Below are 20,304 nucleotides of genomic sequence, written 5' to 3' on the forward strand. Positions count from 1 at the left end.
TCTTTTGGGAAAAATGACCCCTTTCCCCTTCTTCCCTTTTGCCTTGTGAGCCAATTCTTTCCAGACTAACCAAATGAATACGACTTAGAGCTCTGTCTGGGACAGGAACCAATGAAGGGAAAGATATGGTTATGCCCAGTTAAAATAAAAACCAAATACACTTCCTGTTTTGTTTATTTATTCTTCTGGCACACTTTCTTAATGAAAAGTTAAGTCTTGGTCTCCTCTTATTTCTAACACCTTTAACCCCAGCATGGTGGGTAGTGGAAAGAGGAAGATTTTTCTGGAGTTTTCTAGACACCAGGCTAGCTCCAGGTTCAGTGAGAGATCCAAAAAAAAATCAAGGAGTTCATAAGACTTAAAGTGAATGAGTGGGATACTAGATAATCTCCTTTGGCTTCTGCAAGTGCAAGTATCCATACCCATACACATACCTATGTACAAGCACATGCACACACACACAAACACACACACAAACACACACACAAACATACACACACGCGCGCGCGCGCACACACACACACACACACACACGCGCGCGCACATACACGCACACACGCACACACACGCACACACGCGCGCACACGCACACGCACACACATCCATGGGCATGCACCAAATGAGCAAACTTACACTCTCTCATACACATTGACATAAAACTACAAATAAATTATAGACTATGCAATTTCTTTCTTGAAGAGAATTATAAAAATAGATTGACAATGTGAAATTTTATTTTACAGCTTAAACTAATTTGGGAAGCTATCAAGAGGCACTTGAATTAAAATTAAAGATGTAATCAAAATCAGTTCAGTTTTTTCTCTATATCATCAATTTAATAGCAATTTACATACTCTTGTTATCAAAACATACCGTATTTCCCCCAAAAAAGATTTAGTAGTTTTTCTTATAAGGATTGTTTTTGTGTGTGTGTGCGTGTGTGTGTGTTTTAGCACCAGTCAAATTTCAGTATCAGCTTTTGAAGATGTAATTACTAAATCATTAGGTCTTCAAAAAGAATTAATGTTCTTATTGTAAAACTTTCATTGCTAAAGATGGATATTTTCTAAGGAATGGATATTAACATGTTTTATAATAGTCTTGCCAAGGAGAAGTAGCTGTACGTGGCAGAACAAAGCAACCTGTTTATTATGTACATCAGGAGATTTTTTGTGAGGTTGGATTGGTTAGCTAGAGATCAATAATTCCCATTTATATTGCAGCTATACAGCTATACTTTACAACTTCATATAGATTTTTCCATTTTTGTTTTTCTGCTTAGTAATACTGGGTTTCCTCTAGAAGGAAAACAAAAAAACTTTTGAGAAATACAGCAGACCCTGAATTATGCTGGTGAACTCATTGTTTTTACCTCTCGGTAGACGTTCGGGCTACTTTATAAGACTATTTGGAAACACAGAAACACCAACAAGTCAGAAATAATTTCAGGCTGAATGAGCAAAAAGACATGAACTGCTAGGCATCTCTGTAACTTTAATGTTTTCAAATCCTATTTTTAATGATGGTTCTTAAACAGTTTAACCTCCCTTCTAGCCTACCTAGCATCAGAATTAGTGGAAAAGAAAGGATACGGGAAAAGTGGACCTTTTTAGAAATGTTTTTTTTTTTGGAGCAACTCCAGTTTGTGTTGTTTTGAAATCTGCAGTTCAGTTCACAGGTTAGTGGCAGCTTGATCTACTCCCAAACATTTCACAGTTACACCAGCAGTCCAGGTCAGTTGAGTCAGGGTAGCAAACATGAATCAGCAACAATGGCACTACGTAGCAGAGATAGCCATGCCTCACCCTCAGCACAAGGCACCAGGAGGGACCAGCACCAACAGGAATGCCAGGACCAACAGTTCCTGGCTGTACTTCTCTCGGTGAAGCGAGGATCATCGAAGATGCGTGAGACCAAAAAGCATTGCACAGCTAGCTCTATAAGCAAGCCTAGCTCAGCCTCTGTCACTGTCTATTGAGTCCTATTCATACCTTCCAAACAACACATGTCCTCCACAGGTCTTACTTCAGAATGTGTCTTCCCCCAGCACGTGTATCTGTCTCAGCTGACATCCTTCTGCCAATCAGACCTAGTCCAATAAAGTGGCAAGAAACTGTAGCACACCACCAGAAGGCTTTTTTTATTTTGGTGCATTTCTCTTTATGAAATTTTGAAAAATGCAGGTCAACTACACAATGTAAAGTGGACCAAAACATGTATATGATTAGGGAAGAATCTGTCATCGTGTGTTTTTTTCATGTGCTTGTTTTCGCAGAACATCCTTTCCCCTGTGTCTGCTTCAGCTAAGTGTTCCTTCACGAGTCTGCCTTAGCCTTTTACCTGTGTCCACTTCAGCTAAACTTTCCTTCATATGTTTGCCCCAGCAAAACACCATCCAACCAACTTAACAAAGAACCTTTAATTTTCCACTTCACCCCTCAATCAAGTATTTAAATAAAACATTATTGCTTGTAGGGGTACAAAAGGTGTGAGAAGATAAAACACTTTCTGTAAAAGTAAGCAGACCAGAAACTGACTCCCCAGAATGCATGTAAAAGTGAATAATATGTGGTGGCTTACCTATAATACCATATTCAGAAGCCCAAGATTACTAGAACAAGATGGCTAGGAGACAGCATTATCAGTGAGCTCTGTGTTTGACTGAGATGGCCTGTCTTAAAAAGAAGAAAGAGTACTGATGAAATTGCCAACTTCAATATTTAGTCATTACATGTACTTACAAATACATGTGTCTGGAAAACACAAAACAAAACAAAAACAAACAAACAAAAAAAGAAGGACCTCTTGCTTGCTCCAGGATCCATTAACTCCATCAGAGCTCTCTTGCCTACATTCTCAAATATCCCATGAATTATGTCCAAATCATAAGCACTGATCATAATGATTGTTTAAGGCTCTTATTTTAACAGGCTGCATAAAAAAAAATTGAGATCACATCCAAATATTTTTGCATTAATCTAGACTTACTGACTACTTTAATATAACTAAGATGGTCTATGCTAAAATCAAACAAACAAACAAAAAGCCTCTGAAGGAATGGGAAAACATTGTAGGAAATTCTTATGCACTCTAGATGAGTGTAGACAGTAGGTGATTAGAAAAAGAACTTGTGAAGACATCCCCGATAATGCAATAAGGATGCTTATATCTCGGGAGTAGCAAACAACCATTTATTTGAACTTCAGTCCTGCTCAATAAGAGAAAATTCATGTCTGGTACTGCAAACCTAGGCAACTCTGTTTCTGTAGAGGTCATAGATTTGCTTAAATCTCTAAGAGCATTCTAAAAACATAGCTTTCTAACGACAAGAGTATGTCTCACCTCTTATTAAAGAAGCTTCTTTGTGTAGCAGGTATCAAGGCCATTACAAAAAGCCACAACTGATCAAAATGTAGAGAACATTGAACTGTGTGGTGCCTAACCCCAACTGACACATCTACAGCACATTACTAAGGCTTGGGGCCATCACATAAAAGGGAACAAAAAGAGATTATAGGAGCCAGAGGACTAGGACACCTCCAGAAAGATAAGTGTCTTCCATGTACAACAGAGAACCTATACACATGAAATCTCAACAATATAGTTGATTAATCATGATCTCAAAAATCAAGGCCACCAATGGACATGCAACACGGATTGAAGAAATCTCCCAAGACTCCACCCTAGATGAAGTGCTATTGGTAAATAACGGTTGCTGAGAGAGGAATATTTAGTCATCTCAAGGGTGGAGTCCTTGCTAGGTTATCCAATCCCAGGTACTCATCCCTAAACGAATGTACATGTGAGCAACATTAAATGAACAACTTGTATTCACGTGTGCATGGTGGGGAGGGGCAAGGGTTGTGTATAGTATCTAAAGAAGAAGAGGTCCGGAAATTTCGAGAGACTAAAGGAAACAGAGACACCGGAACATTTGAAAGGAGAATAGAGAGTGGAGGAAATGATATGCATACAGTTGTAGCATATGAAAAAATTTAAACAATTTTAATTTAAAAAGCACCACAGAAAAACTTTAGTTCTGAAACCAAAACAAACAGATAACTATGGTGCCTATTAACATATCAAAGCAGACCTGGCCACTAGGTCATCCCAGCAGTCTCTACCTGTTATAGGATTCTCCAGGCTAACATATCCTGCCTCCTATCCTGAACTCTACAGCCTAGATATTGGACTGGTCTTCCCTCCCCACAGCTCCTCTGGCCCCTGTACAACTCAACCATCTTGGCTATACCAGTCCCTTGGTCTCTTTTGCTCTCCCTCTCTGTCGCTCTCTTCACATGATATGTCTCAGTCTGGCCTTGTTCTCTCTATACTCTCCCAAAAGTCTAGGCCTCTGCCTGTTTTCTCCTTTATAATGAAATCCTCAACCTCTTAGTGATTTCCTCCTTTTATTTTTTCTTTTTCTTTTGAAAAGAGATAAATATGAAGAAATGTTGGAAACATGTTAAAAAAATACATAATGATTGAGAAAAAGTTGATAGAGTGAGGGGGCCTATAGTGATATAATAGTTCTGCTCATCTGTTTGCTCATTTTAAATTAAATAATTAAATGTCCAGGTGTGGTGGCATTTGCCTTTAACCCAGAAACAGACAGATCTCTGTGACTTGGAGGCCAGATTGGGATGTTACAGAGCGAAACCTTGTGCTGAAAAATTAAAACATAAAACAAGAATTAATTAACTAGTTAATTAATTTTTTTAACTTCTAAAATCTTGACAATTTAATTTTAAAAAGTTAAAGTTTTGAATAAGTCTTCAGAAGCCATTTCCTTCAGATTTGAAAAAAAAAAAAAATCCTTGTGGTCATTTCCCTGTTCCACCTTACATTTGTGCAGTTCGAATTTTCAAAAGCCTAAAGCAAGACTTAGTATATTCATATTTTAAAAGAAAATGTTAGCTATGAGAGTCAACAATAGTCAATCAACAGTATTATCAGTTAGAAATTGTGAGTGTCACTTTCTCAACCGTAGGAAATCAGAATACTTCAAATGTAACAGGAAAGAGTCTACAATCCACTGGGAAGACAGTCTATAGAGGAGCAAATTTATTTTAAGCATCAATCAGACCCTACCACAGAGTGGCATTTTATATTTGGTGTAAACTTTATTGCACTGAATGAACAAGAGATAAAAGTTTAAATTTAAACACCATAGATTAAAAATAAATTTAAGGAAGAGCATATGTGTGTGTGTGTGTGTGTGTGTGTGTGTGTATCACATGAATAGTTAATTATTAATTCTTTTAACTTTTTTTAAAATTTTATTTTATGTATATAGATGTTTTTCTTGCACATACATCTTTGTATCATGTGCATGCTTGGTGCCCAAGAAAGACGGAAGAGGGCTTTGGATTCCCTGTGACTGTAGTTATAGACAGTTGTAAATTGCTATGTTTGTGCTTAAAATTAAAACACTGATCCTTTGGAAGAGCAACCAATGCTCTTAATCACTGAGCTATCTCGATACCCACTAAGTTCTGTCTTAAAACATAAATACTTATTTGTTCAGATTGGCTTAAGTATGTCCTTTATTAAAGTTAGAATTTTGAACATACAGATCTATTTATGTTTATTTCAAGTCGAAATTCTGCATTTAAAAAGCTCTCACATTTTTTTAAATTAAAATCATGGGATTTTCTTGTTTGGTTTTTACTAATAATATACGGTCAACAGTATATCAATGTTTGTAGGCAATTTTGTAGTTTCGATGTGAGTATTGCAGTTTATCAGTTGAAACTATATAGTGTACTCAATGAGATGGCAGTCCTTTTTAATAATTTAGAACAAAAATTTTCTCTTACTTATCTAACTTCAGATTTAATGTTTGTTTGCAGTTACTGCTTTCATATGTAAAAAATTCTGAGAACAAGGTATGCTATACTCCTTTGCTAGGAGTAGTTATGCAGGGTGTTCACTAAACAACCCTAAGGGACATTCACAAAATGTACATTGCAGCTTAAAGATAAAAGAATTTATTACAATTTTTTTCAGCATCACGAATTGTTCCAAAAAATATTCTATAGTGAAAATGTGTCTGTCCATGAACAGAAAGTGTCTAGAAATATATGTGTTCTGTGAGTTGAATTGTGCCCTTGCAAAATTCATGTATCAAAGCATGAACCTCCAATGTGGTGATATTTGGAGATGGGGTTCTTATGAGATCATTAGACCTAGCTGTTGTTATGAGGGTGGGGGAGGGTGGGGACATCATGATGAGAGTCATTATCATTTTTTATTTGCTTGATTTATTTTTAAAATCATTTTACTCATTTACATTTCAAAGATATCCCTCTTCTTGGTTCTCTCTCCACCAACTCCCTGTCCCATCCTCACTTTCATAGCGATTCATTATCTTAAAACAGAGACACTGCAGGACATGCATACTTTTCAGTCACATTCATATAAAGAAGTGCCTATATGGGTGAGGAAAGCAGCATTATGAAGAAGGGAAAAGGTCTCAGAATAACAAACCACCTTGCTTGAACCTTAATCTTTGGCCTCCAGCCTGTAGATCTGACAGCAAATAAATTTATGCTATTTAAGGCACAGGTCTAAAGACTTTTCTTTTCCTTCACTTTTTTTTTTTTTTTTTTTTTTTTTTTGGATTGATGACATGAAATAGACATTGGTAAGGATTACAATGATGCTGTGACATTCACATCAAAATAAAAAAGAGGGTTTGCAATGTGGTGGTGAATACCAGGCTAAAAGAATTTTGACATGTACACTAGAAATGTTACATATGATTTTAGAGAGATCTCAAAGGAATGGACACATTTTTCAAAGGAAAAGTAACCTTGTTCCTGAATGCTAAAGTGTTTGGGTGTTTCCGGTGTTTTGCTATTGGGAGACAGATCTGTGGAGGATTCAGCCCACTATTTCACAGAAGAAATCTGTAAGCAACATGTTAAAGCAGTATGGTGCTTTCTAGATAATTATTGTAAAATGTGAGGGGGTAAAGATGAAATGAAGGGGATCAAAGAAAAGGAGGCAGAATATGAAGATTTGGTAAATTCTCTAATTATTCACGTTACTAAAGAGAAGACAAAAACAGAGACAAAAGAAGAGGAAGAGGAAAATAGAAAGGGAGAAAAAGAAAGAAAGGAGGAAGGAAGGAAAAACAGAACAAAATAGGAGGGAGGAAGTGAAAGAAAAAAGAAAACTAGATAGACTTTTTGATGAAAGTAATATTGGATCCAAGTTTTTGATCTTTGTGAAAAGACATTTTGATTGTAAACTCAAAAGAATGAAATGGACAAAATGAATGAAGGCTACCAGACACCTTGGACTGACAGGGCAAAGGTGCTGGGCTCTGAAAATCCACACCATACTAGAGGAAAGGAAGTGTTCCCAACAGCCTTTCTAAGATTCTCGGAGACACCCTCAGTGTCACTATCTGAATCATCTCCACCGGTTGTTGTTGAAACAAGACCTCCCCCACAGCCTGCAGCTGTGACACAGATGGCCAGACTACAGAGGTAACAGGAGAGTGCTGAGTCTGCATGGGGGTGGGGCTTGCAGAGAATGCTTTCAAAGAACTGTGTCCCCGGTCTGTTTCTTCCCATGAGATGCTATTCTGAAATAGGTCTTTTAGGATATTTTAGGTTTAGATGAGTTCAGGAGGGAGGTGCTCTCATGTTTACAAGAAGAAACACAAGTGAGTTCTCCCTCCTCCTCCTCCTCTTCCTCCTCTGCCTCCTCCTTCCCCTTTCCTATTTTTTAAATCATTGCTTCACCTTCTTCCTAGACCCTCCTTCTTCTCTCCCTCTGGCTTCCCTGTAAAACAGCCATCTACAATCTAGGAAGGCAACCTTCACCAGAACCCTACCATATTAACAGTCTCTGAATTTGAATATCTAACCTCTAGCATTTGGGAATGGTTAATTCTGTTTCTTGAGTCACCTAGACCACAATATTTTGTTTTGTGTAACACAACTGCCTTTATACAGTCACAGAAAGGCCTCAGGATTTGGTAGTTGGCAAACCTTATGACTCTAATTTCAATTGTTTGCTCATAGAAACACTGGGGATATTTTTACGGAATCAATAAAGAAAACTTACAGACCAAATGATTATTAAAAGCTTCTATAGCTTATTGAATCATTTTATGTATATTATTATATATTATAAGTAGATACTTCATTGTTAATAATAATTATGGGGCTAAATATACCCATTGGATGGAAATAAAAATCTCAGTCAACTATAATTCAAATGCCTTAATAATAAATTAAAGCTTTGGAGGATTTTTTTCCCATTTACAGACAACATTAGGAAACAAATACATGCTTTGCCTTATTTAAATATTAATTTTATCCTTAATTCTAATGCTTAGTTTCTGAAGTCACCAATTACCATTTCATACTAACCAGTTAGAAAGTTTAATTTCTTTTTATATTGATATTTGACAATAAAGATTATTTTGTGGTACATTCTGCCCACCATAACTGATAATAGATTAAAAGTAATATAAATGTGGAAATAATTAAGCTGAAAAGGGTTAAGTTACATTTGATTTCACAGAAAAAAAAAAAAAGCAGGAGGCAAGATGAATTGTGTGGTCACTGAAGCTCTAAGCCAAATATGGTCAACTCCAGCCTGAAGGTAGTGACTGCAGAGAACATTTGCAATGGGCTTTTCGAAGAAAGCAATATTCAAACTGAACAGAAAAACTTCTAAGAATGGTGAATTAATTTCCTGAGTTACTCCTGATTTTGATTTTGATATCCTTCAACTACCAACACCTTATTTGTGCTTCAAAAATACACCACACTGCCTTCTATCTTACTATTTGCTACTTTATTTTGATAGACATTTTACTTTTATTTTTCCTGTAGCCAATTTAATTGGGTGAGAACACTGCCTCCCCCTGCCTCCAGCACCAGCTGATTATCCCAGTACCCTTAATATTAGATCAAATAGGCTGAGCTTTGGTATTTCCTGCTTTGGTATTTCCATATCATCCATAATCCATCTTTTGTTTTCATTAATACAACACGAAATACATATCTAGCAATGCTTCGTGCATTGTTTAAATTTCCTGTTAATGTGCTTTCTTTCTGACTTGACTGGGAGATCACTGTGGGTAGAGATTCAACAAAGTCCTGCTTGCACAAAAATGTCAACTTTAGCACCCTTTAGGATGTGCGAATGAAAATCACTAGTTCATCATATCTGTAGCTATATCATGTCTGCTTGAGTTGGTACAGGAGGCAAGGAGAGGAAATAAAATAGAAAGCTGCAAAATGCGAAAAAACTGTTGGGGTCATTTAGTTCCAGGAGAAAATCCTAAACTTTGTGGGGTGAAGACATTCACCAGTATATTAGTACAGCTGAGCTATACTGGATAATAGACTAGGAAGAAATTGTTTAATTAAGATGTTAATGGAGCATCTAGACTTCAAGCAGACTTGGACAAACAAATATGGACCAGGAAAGCTGGGAGCCAAGAAATAGATGGAGAGAGGTCAGCCATAGAGGTAATCATTCACACTAAAGCGCTTTCTACCTGCTGGGTCTACAGTCATCTCTATGTTAGCATGCCTCATAACATACCACTTGTATGAAGTGACTGTAATTGTTCCTATCTTATAAACTAGAGACCAAGACACAGATCTTTCCGTAGTTTACTCCAGGTCATGTGATTCCTGAAGACAGTAGGATTGGTAGAATTCAAGCTTAGATAACACAGTTGTAAATTCATATTTAGTGTCAACACAGTAAAAAGATTGGACTATCAGTCTCAGTCAGTGGTGTTTCTGTGACTTTGATTGTGCAAGTCAGCCCTTCTATGCCATCGAATTCCTTATTCGTGTAATGAGAAGATGATTGACGACATCATTGACCCTGATCCCAAAATTGTGTTTGATGTTGAGTAACAGGAAAAATCATTATTTTCCTTAAACCATGAAGGAAGATTTTTTTGGATAATGTGGGGAAGTAAAACAAGGGTGGCGCAGATGCTTCTGAGTTTAAGGAACTTGTTACTTGTGCATAGGTGTGAGGAGCAGAGGTCATATCCTTAGAAGTCACACAAATGCTGGGAGCAGGCAGAAACTGTAAATATACAGAGCTGGCTGACTAGCAAGACTAGCCGTATCAGCAAGTTTGGGCTTTGGTTGAGTGACATCGCCTTGTTGCATATGATGGAAAGGAGAGATTAAGAGTGATTACGGACTCCGAATTACACATGTGTGTTCATCTACATGATGTATACCTGCACATGAAGGTACAACCACACATTCAAGCATGAATACACATACACACATGCTATATGTACACATGAAATGGAAAAAGAAAAATAGACAGAGAATAGGGAGGTCCATGATCTTTTTAAGGAGCTGGGAAGATTTATAGCCTAATACAAACATTCCCAAAGAGAAAAGTAAGGCTTTTAGACCTGGAGTTTTGGCCAAATCCAAACACCTTTTGCAAGACAGGAGGTGAGCAGCATTCTACCATGTAAAAAACTATTGCTTCTCCCCATCTCATCATTATGATCTCTACTGGCTCCGAATACTCTATCTATGCATAGTTCTATAGGGAGTTACCCTGTCTATGTAATTTTCTTCACCCTTGGGGAGCCTGGGCTGGAGCAGAGCTGAAGGGATTCTTCTCAACTGTTTTTCTAAATGTTGAACACACTCAGTTCTGCATAGGATCCAGGTCTTCTGGTTTGATTTTGTTGCCATTACTGTTGTTTATAAGGCAGCCCCTCATGTATCTCTGGCTGGCCTTGGACTCAGCATGAAGCTGAGGTTGAATTCTGTCAGCTCTTCTAATCTCCATCACTTAATGCTGGGATTACAGATGTGTTCTACCAAGCCTGGTACTGTGCAGAATGGAGAGCTCAGCCATAGCCACAAACATGCACTGGACCGACTGAGCTACAGCCTGTCTCAGCTTTTTGTACTCCACTTAAAAAGAACTAAGGCTTTGCTCATTCACATGCATGTCTCTCAAGAGATGACAAGTGTGAAGAATGTATTTCTGACACTTTGAGTAAAGCAGAAGGGATGGTGAAGGAAGAATTTACCAAAATACATTTCTTTAAAACAAAAATGAAACCCAATTAAGTTTTATAACTAGTTAATAGATGGATCTGCAAAAAATGGTTTTCAAAAGTCTGTTGCTTTGTAAAACAAGGATTAGACAATACAAATTGGTTGTTTGGTTAGAATTAAACCATATGAAATTTTGAAGTAAGTGTTGTATGTGCGTATAAAGACAGTGACAACTTGAAAGAAGCCTTAAACTTAGGAAAGTTTCTTGGGTAAGGACTGCGGGCAGCATTTAAAGCTTGGAGCACACAAACCCAGCATGGAGCTTGAAGGTCTTACCAGGGTTGGGGCTCTAAAGATGATTAATACGGTGAATGATCATACAAGACATATGAAATATCAATAACCTCTAAAATGTAAAATAGCCTGACTTGGAATGAACTCAGCCCTAATTAAAATTGCAATTATAAACAATCAAAATGTGATTGAATATTAATGTTGTTTAAATGAATAGATAAGAAAAGGACCAGGCATGTAACTTAAATGCTTTCTTTCTGGTCCTATGATATGTTCTTTTTAAAATATTCCGTTCTAACTATGTATAGACTCAAAAAAGTAAAATTTTGTGTAAAAACGGGTACTTTCTCTTTTCCTGCATCTATTTCCCATTAGCAGTAGATCTGCTAAGTATCAACTTCTCTTGCACGGGGAATGGTGAAATGATTCGTTTGGGTGGATTTGATTGTTGAGATAAATATAGTACATGAAAATTAATCTTAAACTAAATTCAAAATTCAAGTTTCCACAGCCTACACTATACTCTCCAGCTCAAAAGTTAACTTTGGGCATACTTCAGATTGTCTGGGGGAACGTTTAAAAATACCGTTTACTGAATCCCACCGAGGCAATTAAATTGGAATCTCTGTAGGTGGAGACTGAGTATTTCTCAGAATCTCCCCAGTGATTCCAGGGAACACAGACTGCAAAGGTGTAAGTAGGGGGATGACAGTGCCAGAGGTGGTAGAATGGTCACCAAAGCCTCCTCATTCATTGTTTCCCCGCATTATGAAAGACTACAGGAGATACGGAGCAAAGGACTCCTTCTCCAGATGCGGAGACTGTGGTATAAGGTGAAAGGCTGGCTGAAACCTTGTCTCTGGAGTGTGTGTGGGGGCAGGGGGGAAGATGATGATCGCCAAACCCACATGGTGGGAAGACAGAACTGGCCCACCGGTTTGTCTTTATCTCATCACATATACGCTGTGACACACCACACACAGCACACAACAATAAGTAAGCAAGTAAACAAGCAGACAAATGAAACAAATAGGTGTTAAAAATAAACAAAATATGGAAGTTGAGGAAAGGCTTGGCAAGCACAGGTGGCTAAATGATTGAGATACTAAAAGCTATTGAGAGTTCTTACTGAAAGTCATGAACGAAAATGGGCTTACAGAAAAAAATTCACATTTTAGTTCAGATTAAATGAAAGCTTAATGGCAAAAGCGAGAATACAGACGAGGGAGCAGACTCCAAAATAGAGCAGAAGCAAACCCCGGAAAATGTATAAATGCAAACCCTATGGTGACAGGTCCAGGGACTACGGGCTGCTTTACTGTATTTTTAACAACTGAAGTGAAATCTTAGGAACGAATAACACAACGAGGTTTTCCTTTTGTGAGCGATGTTGATTGGCATACGTTAGTTGAAGAGCATGTTGCAGGCTGTAAGGGAAGGAGAGGGTTCTTCTGCCCGCAGCTGTATCATGGCAAATGACAATGTGGAGTTTGCATGTGGAAAGAAAAATTCACCCAAACTCGGGGGAAAAACAGAAACTCTGGATTTGGCCAACTTGAAACCATTAAAATCACCTACTTTTAAAAAACTCATCAAAATATTAGTAGAAATGATTCGTTCTCTTCTAAGGGTGTGTCTGGTTTACCCAAGAACCTCCCACTATTCCTTCCCTGTTGCAGGTTCCTCCCCTCTTACAGGTCCACACTACTTCCTAAAACCTCCAACCCTGAGAGCAAGCTTCCAGCATAGAACCTTTGGGGGAGATGTAGTTAAACCAAACCAAGACGGGGAGCCTGTTTCACAAATGCAAGGACGGACTGGGAAAGTGTGTAATGAGAAGCATTTGTATGCATTTGTATGCGTGGAGTTTGAAGTGCGGGGGGGGGGGGGGGGGTGGGGGTCTAGGCAGCAAGGAGATGGCAGCATGGGATGAAGGCAGTGCTTTAGGAAATGCCTGGCGAAGAGAAGAGCTGAGCTTTGCAGGAAAGGCCCTTCCTCTGTGGAATAAGGAAAGGGAGCAAGCCGATCCTCAGGAAACGTACGTTCACGAACAAAACAGAAGACATAGCAGAAGACATAATAAGGACAATCGAGCTTAAGATGTTGTTAACATCTAGGCTCAAAGGAAGGTTTCTTATGATCCTGGGCAAAGATCCTGAGTTTGATATCTAAAGAACTTTTAACAAAAACATTGAGAGTCAGGGAGCTAAACTGAACGTGCAGGAGAAGTGAACACAGACAGAGGAGATGACTAATAGTTAAACAAACACAAACCTTAAAAATAATGAACAGTGCCGGGAACACAAGATGGCTCATTGGACGAAGTTGCTTGCCTTCAGGATCGATGGGCCTGTGTTAGATCCCTGTAACCCACATAGCAAAGGAGAAAAAACCAACTCTTAAATGTTATATTCTAACCTCTGCAGGGCATCCTAAGTATATAAATAAACAAATATTAAAAAGAAAAGTTAAGGATACCTAGAAGTGATGATAAATCAATTGAACCAGTATGTCTTTTCTTATGGGGGAAATGAATGAACTGCCTCTTCTCTGGCACAGCAGATTCTGGAGAAATGAATTGGATTTTTCTTTGGTTTGGGGTGCACTGGATTAATTAATCTATTTTTTTATTTTAGAAAAGGAGAAGTTAGCTGGGTACCTTCCTAGCTTTTTCCTAAGGAACCTTTAAATGTCTCCAACTAGTAAGGCTTTCCTCACCATAAAATGGCTATCGGGGCCTCATTTGACAGGCCATTCACAGTAAAAGACAAGGCTAATGCCTTATGTGATTATTGTAAAGAAGTCATCAAAGGAAAACACAAAATTACATACATGTCAAGAAGAAACATACAAACGCAAATGTAACATGTTCAAACATCAACCACCAGTCCAATATATTTACAGATTCAATTAGTAAAATTATAGTCTTAATAACTGAAGCACCAGAGGAAACGAAGGACAGTTAACTAGAGAACACAATGAAAGGAAAATAACAACCTTTGGTTTGAAAACTTTAAAGCCCAGGGAAGAAAGCTGCAATAAGTCATATGTGTTGTAGTTTTTCTAAGTGTTTAAAGAACGTTTCCTCATCCACCCTGGACTCAGAAAAACTTCAGAGGAAACCATAAGCCACTTCTGTGCATTTTAATCAGATCCGTAGAATCCCGTCTTGTTTGGGAATTTTAATATGTGCTATTGCCCCTTCCCTGCTTTCAGAAACTGAGGGATTTTTGTTGTTTTGTTTGTTGTTGTTTTGTTCTTTTTTAATTTTGTTTTTTGCTTTTCAAGCAAATTTGACACATAGCTTCTATTCCGATTTTATGGAGATAACTGAGAGCTTTCGTATTTCTCATTTTCAGTTTTACTTTGTGTACATGAAGATCGCTGTGTGGAGTTGCTGCTTTGACTTTTAGTACTATCCTGAAATACAGGACTGGGATTATTCCTCCGCTATGTGTCTGAGGCTCCAAACTGTGCTTGCTTAGAGTGCCACACAGTGACCTCGTTAGACTTGCATGCTTCATCAGATTCTTGAATAATTAGATCATTGATTTCAATCTTATCTGTAAAACAACTTCACACATTTGGAAAAATTTTACCACCACTTTGCACTTCTACTCTGTCACTCATTTTGAATGCTAAAAGACTATGAGCTTATACTGGAATCACTACGTTTCATTATTGAAAAGAGTGTAGTTTAAAATTCATAAAGTTATGGATGATGTTGTTACCAAATATATTTTTATGTAAGTTACTATATATACAGTAGTCCAAATTTTCTTAATGCTCTGTGAGAATTCTGTAATTTAATTAGTATCTTTGTATTGCGGATGAATAAAATTGTTGTGGTTATAAGGTTGTTTATTAAGGAAGCAATTCTCTTGCCATTCAGTTTGTTGGTTCTCTACACTAAACCGAGATGCCAGATGGTCGCAGGAAAGCATGTTAATATTATTTAAATAGTGATTTTTATTCCTGGAAATGTGTCTGAGGTTTAAGAAATGTTAATTATCATGTTGAATGGCATTGAACTCAGAAGAAACAAGGTTTTGGGCACTTTACTTTTGTAGTGTGCCTTTGGTGAAGGTGACATAAAGTAATATACCATAAAAGCAGTCCTATTTCAGACTCTGCATTTATGTAGTTTGTAGCTGCCTGTGTGTGTGTGTGTGTGTGTGTGTGTGTGTGTGTGTGTGTGTGTGTGTGTGAAAGCATATGTATATAGGTCTGTAAATATCATAGAACACATGTGGAAGTCAAAGGAAAACACTGGGAGTCAGCTCTCTCCTTTGATTAATAGGTTCCGGAATCAAACTCAGATCCTTACCCCGAGTGACAAGCACCTGCCTTTACCGGATGAACCAGCCTGCTGGTCCTGCAATTGTATTTGTACATGTCCATGTTTTTATAACCTAATGTCATTCAATAGGTGCTGAAAAACTACAAAAAATCTTCTATAGTTGCCAGTTTTAGTTTTAGACTTTTAAATCTTATTGATTTGTGTTTCTGGCTGCCTTTAATTTCTCACATTTCTATAGGTACATCAATGCACATGAATACACAAATGGCTTGACCCTATCTAGGATTCTCATTGGAGGATTTCTTCTGTCAGAAATAGGGTAGTTCCTCCTCCCACCTTTCCCCAATATCATCTATTGCTCTAAATGCTGCATGAATTCCACCTGCAATGTGAAGCTTCTTTCAATACCACATCATGAAACCCTCTCTGCTCCTTTTGGATATCTTTAGCCTTTAACATGTCTTCGTTAATTTATTGAATATGTACTTCCTCTTGGTAGTTCTTAAAGTATCCTTTGGCTTAAATACTTTTATTTAGCATTCACAGTCAACTTAGCTGAAAACCTCAAGAACAGAGTGTTCCCTGAGGCAATGTTTGTAAATTTAGTGTCTAATTGCTGTTTAAAAAAAAAGTAGGAAGTGCAATTTAAAAAAAAAAAACAATATGATGTATAATGCCAAATCACATGAGGAATCCATACCAGTATGGGCAATAATATTTAAATACATATAACTATCAGGAAAATGTTGCTTATACAATTGATTTTTCCATGGTAGGGAGACGATAGATTAGATAGATAGGTAGATAGATAGATAGATAGATAGATAGATAGATAGATAGATAGATAGACTATCTTAATCTTAGTAATAATGTATTTATGTATGTGTTTGTGTGTGCATGTGTAAATGTGTGTGTGAGTACCATGGTAAAAGTGTAGAGATCAGAGGACAAAGACAGACTTGATCTTCAAATTCTACCTTGACATGGGGTCTCTTTGTTGTTTTTTTCTATGCCTATGCCAGACTAGATGAAGCACCAGATTCCAAGGAATCTGTTGTCTATCTGCCCTTTCACACTGCAGCAGTGTTATTAAAGACCCACAGTACTGAGTCTGTCTTCACACAGGATCTGCAAATCCAAGCTCAGGTACTTAAGTTTGCACAGCACACACTTTACCCTGTAAGTTGTCTCTGAAATCCCCAAGAGTGGCTTTCAAAAGAGAAAATATAATAAATTAATTTTATTAGCCTGTTACTAGTTTTCAAAATTCATTCTGTTTTTACCTTATTACTGATAATAAAATGAGCTGTCCAGTTGTTGCTGTTATAGTGTCTTCTTTCTGAAGAAGAACCCCAGTGTTCAGAGAATTATAATATGGTCATAGAGATTTGATCCTTATATGTCTTTATTTGATCTTATAATTTGGCCATAGAGATGTTTATATAGTAATCTGCTAGAGAGGCAGCAGAAAATAGTCTAGGTCTTCTAATCGTGGGAAATTCCAGTTTCTTACCTACCACTAATATGCTGGCAATCATCACCCCTCTTTTAAAAAAATCAGTTATAGAAGTAACTGAGTTATTTATTACAAAAATGTAAGAAACAAGTTTGGCAAAACAAAGTACCAAATCGTGATTGTTAGACTCAGTAGCTATCAAATGTTCTCAGCAAAGAGCTGAAAGGTTTCCTAAATTACAATCTTCAGTGTGTTTACTGTTCTGGGTGGGTACCAAGCATCACCTGGCCACTTCCCGTTCTGAGTATAGTTCAAATCCACTGTGACATATCTTCTTTAATAGGTTCACCATCATTCAGAATTCATAGCAACCAAGTTGTCATGTTTACTTACATACTGTCTCTTGCCCTCTACCCAGCTACAATGTGAATAGTCACCTATGAGATTTGCAACCAGGCTTTAAAACTTGAGCTGGGCATATCATTGTTGTTGTGGTTTTGTCTCCGGATCTAGGTTGAATATTTGAAGAAATCAGAGTCATCAGAACATCAGAGAAGCCTGTGAAAACTGGATCAGGGCAGAAAGAATATGTGCAGCAGAGCTGAGTCATATTAATAAGGGATCAGCAAAGATTAAAGAGTTGCTGATGTTGCAGAGATACATGAAGCTGCCACCGCTCTATAATTACCTTGACTCCAATACCCCTTAGCCCCAGGCATGAACCAGCATTTTCTCCCACTGTTGGAAGATATAGATCCCATCCTTCTTCCAGTGTACATATATATCCTGGCTGGCATAAATGGGCCTCTAAATTATTAAGAAACTTAGCTTAACAAAGTCTCAGTCTCAGGCTTTTTTACATTTTATCAAATAAGCTGATTCTAGAACTAACAGATGCCACCGGGAAAGACAAATTACACATTTCAACAGTGGTATTTTAAACTGAACTGGTCTGAGCTAGTGGAACAATCTATATGCTTCTAAAGTCCTATCTCTTATCTACATATCTAGTTTTCTGTTTCTTTGTTCGGAACTTCCTCCCCTCAAAGATTGATGACAGCATTTTCTGTAATTCATTATAGTCTGCTTTCGCTCACGGAGACAATCCCTTGAAATCTACACCAAATTACCCCAATAATGAATGTGCTCTCATAATTCACCTTCCCTCTGTATGTTCACTGATTTGTGAAACTCTTTAGAACCGAACCTTCCTCTTTAATGGACCAGACAGGTGCTTTTAGCTGTGCTAACCAGGACACATATCATGTGACAACAGCTTCTGGAATCACCCCAGAAACCAAAGGTGCAAATGGGAGATTGTGTGTATTATGATTCACAACACACGATTATTGCCTTGAAGGTTCTTTTGCTTTGGAAATGTTAAGTGATCCTTTTGTTTTTAACTCTAGATACAGTAAAACAGCACCTTTTCTTTGTGGGAAAAAAAGTATCTTTTAGCATAAAAGTCAAAGCATAGTTTCTTTAAACATTTTTTTTCTCCAATAAATTCTGACTTTTAAATGACTAAATTAAATGGTTCCTGTCACATGTTAACAATATGGGGTCTGAGATTGAAAGGAGCTCAGTGTAATCTTATTGAGCCAGTGGGTCACTGGAAAAAGAGAAAATGTGCGAGAGAGCGGATGTTGGATGGATCTGTGAAATACTTTCTGTTGTAGTATTAGCTGACTGATGGCTGTGATTCTCAGAAGGACTCCAACATTATGCGTTCTAAAAGCTGGAGATTAATGCAACCATGGTGAACCACACAGCGACACTGGCAAAGAAAAAGGGTCAGTGCTGGCAAGATGTGGCAGGTGTCAAAATAAAAGGTTAGGCTCTGTGCCTGGGGACCCATCTGTCAGATAAAACTATGATAAGGCAATTAATGTATTTGTTTACATTTCTCATGACACACCATGCATTCCATAAAAATGATCACTTTACACACTCTCGACTGCTTTCTGGAATTAGACTGTACATAAAAAAAAAATGATCAAGATAAAAATAAGCGTTTTTTCAGTTAAATGGCTAGTTCATACAGCCAAATTAAGTTAACTGGGAGAAATCTAGTCATCTGTACTCAAGAACTTAAGCCATTAATTATAAAATCTTCATAATATAGTAGGAACATTCAAAGTGGATGTTTGTGCTACAAGATAATTGGCGTAACACCTCAACATCCCACCATGCTTTATGTTCATGATACTAGATTTTAATTTTGCAATAAAATACATTCTACACAATGTATGAGAAAATGAGAATCTCTATCCACAAGCATCTTCTGCATCCTGCATCTTTTTCATCCAGCATCTTCTTCAAATGTTTTGTTCACAACACTGTCATTATTAGGGCTTTCATTTTCACTCTGAGTAATACTGACTCCTCTCATTGTATTTATTATTTATTTAGCTTTCTCACGACATCTGCTTTACAATCTGTTTAAACAAGAACATGTTTAGATTTAATCTTCATCAGTGATGTATTTCATGCAGATAAGACAAATCATTATATGCTTTTAAAATGCCCTGTTATTTTACTGGTAAATAAATAAATAAATAAATAAATAAATAAATAAAAGAACTTTCTTGGAATTCTGAAAAAAAAATCAGATTTTTTTTTCAGCCCCCAATTTTAGGGAAAAACAGATTCATTACTTTAACTGGGGAGGGTAAAAAATGCTCTCAGTTGTTTCAATATGTTATACTTACAGTAATATTACATTTTTGAAGAAAAGAAACTGGCTTGTCAATAGCATGGTGTGCTATCAGAAGGGTGAAATCCTTTAATTTCCCAGGCAAAGCCAGATACGACCGTCTCATTCTCAACCTGCATTTCTGACAGTGATGCTAGCAGTCACTGAGACAACAGAAGGAAGCATTTAAAAAACAGAGCTCCCACGTACAATAGATTTATTTTCTTTTCGTTGAGGCAGGATTCACCACCATTATCACTTCTTTCCAACTATGAGAAAGGTTAAGAGGCAAAGAGATGGGGAAACAGGAGAAGAACTCTGGGAGGGGGGACGTGCAGGAGACAACATTTGGAATGCAAATAAATAAAATAATTAATTTTTTTAAAAAAAGGATTTTGTCAAACTTTTAAGTCAATGATTTTTCTCACCAGGACTACTTCCCAGCTCAAAGCATGTTGCAAACTTACTGTTTTCTTCCATTACTCTGTGGTTTCAACAGAGCAACAGGGATGTGGGGACTCGGGACACAGATTTTGTT

General features: G+C 37.3%; 2 long non-coding RNA genes across 2 annotated transcripts in view; one reads left to right on the forward strand and one right to left on the reverse strand.

Annotated features, from left to right (window-relative positions):
* The window catches only part of LOC143442114 (uncharacterized), a 106,722-nt gene that overhangs the window by 58,721 nt on the left and 27,697 nt on the right, over positions 1–20,304 (forward strand). The gene's annotated exons all lie outside the window — the stretch shown is intronic.
* LOC143442115 (uncharacterized) overlaps positions 1–20,304 on the reverse strand; it is a 31,087-nt gene that overhangs the window by 6,187 nt on the left and 4,596 nt on the right. The window lies entirely within an intron of this gene.

Source organism: Arvicanthis niloticus, chromosome 4 (genome assembly GCF_011762505.2).
Source record: "Arvicanthis niloticus isolate mArvNil1 chromosome 4, mArvNil1.pat.X, whole genome shotgun sequence".
NCBI lineage: Eukaryota > Metazoa > Chordata > Mammalia > Rodentia > Muridae > Arvicanthis > Arvicanthis niloticus.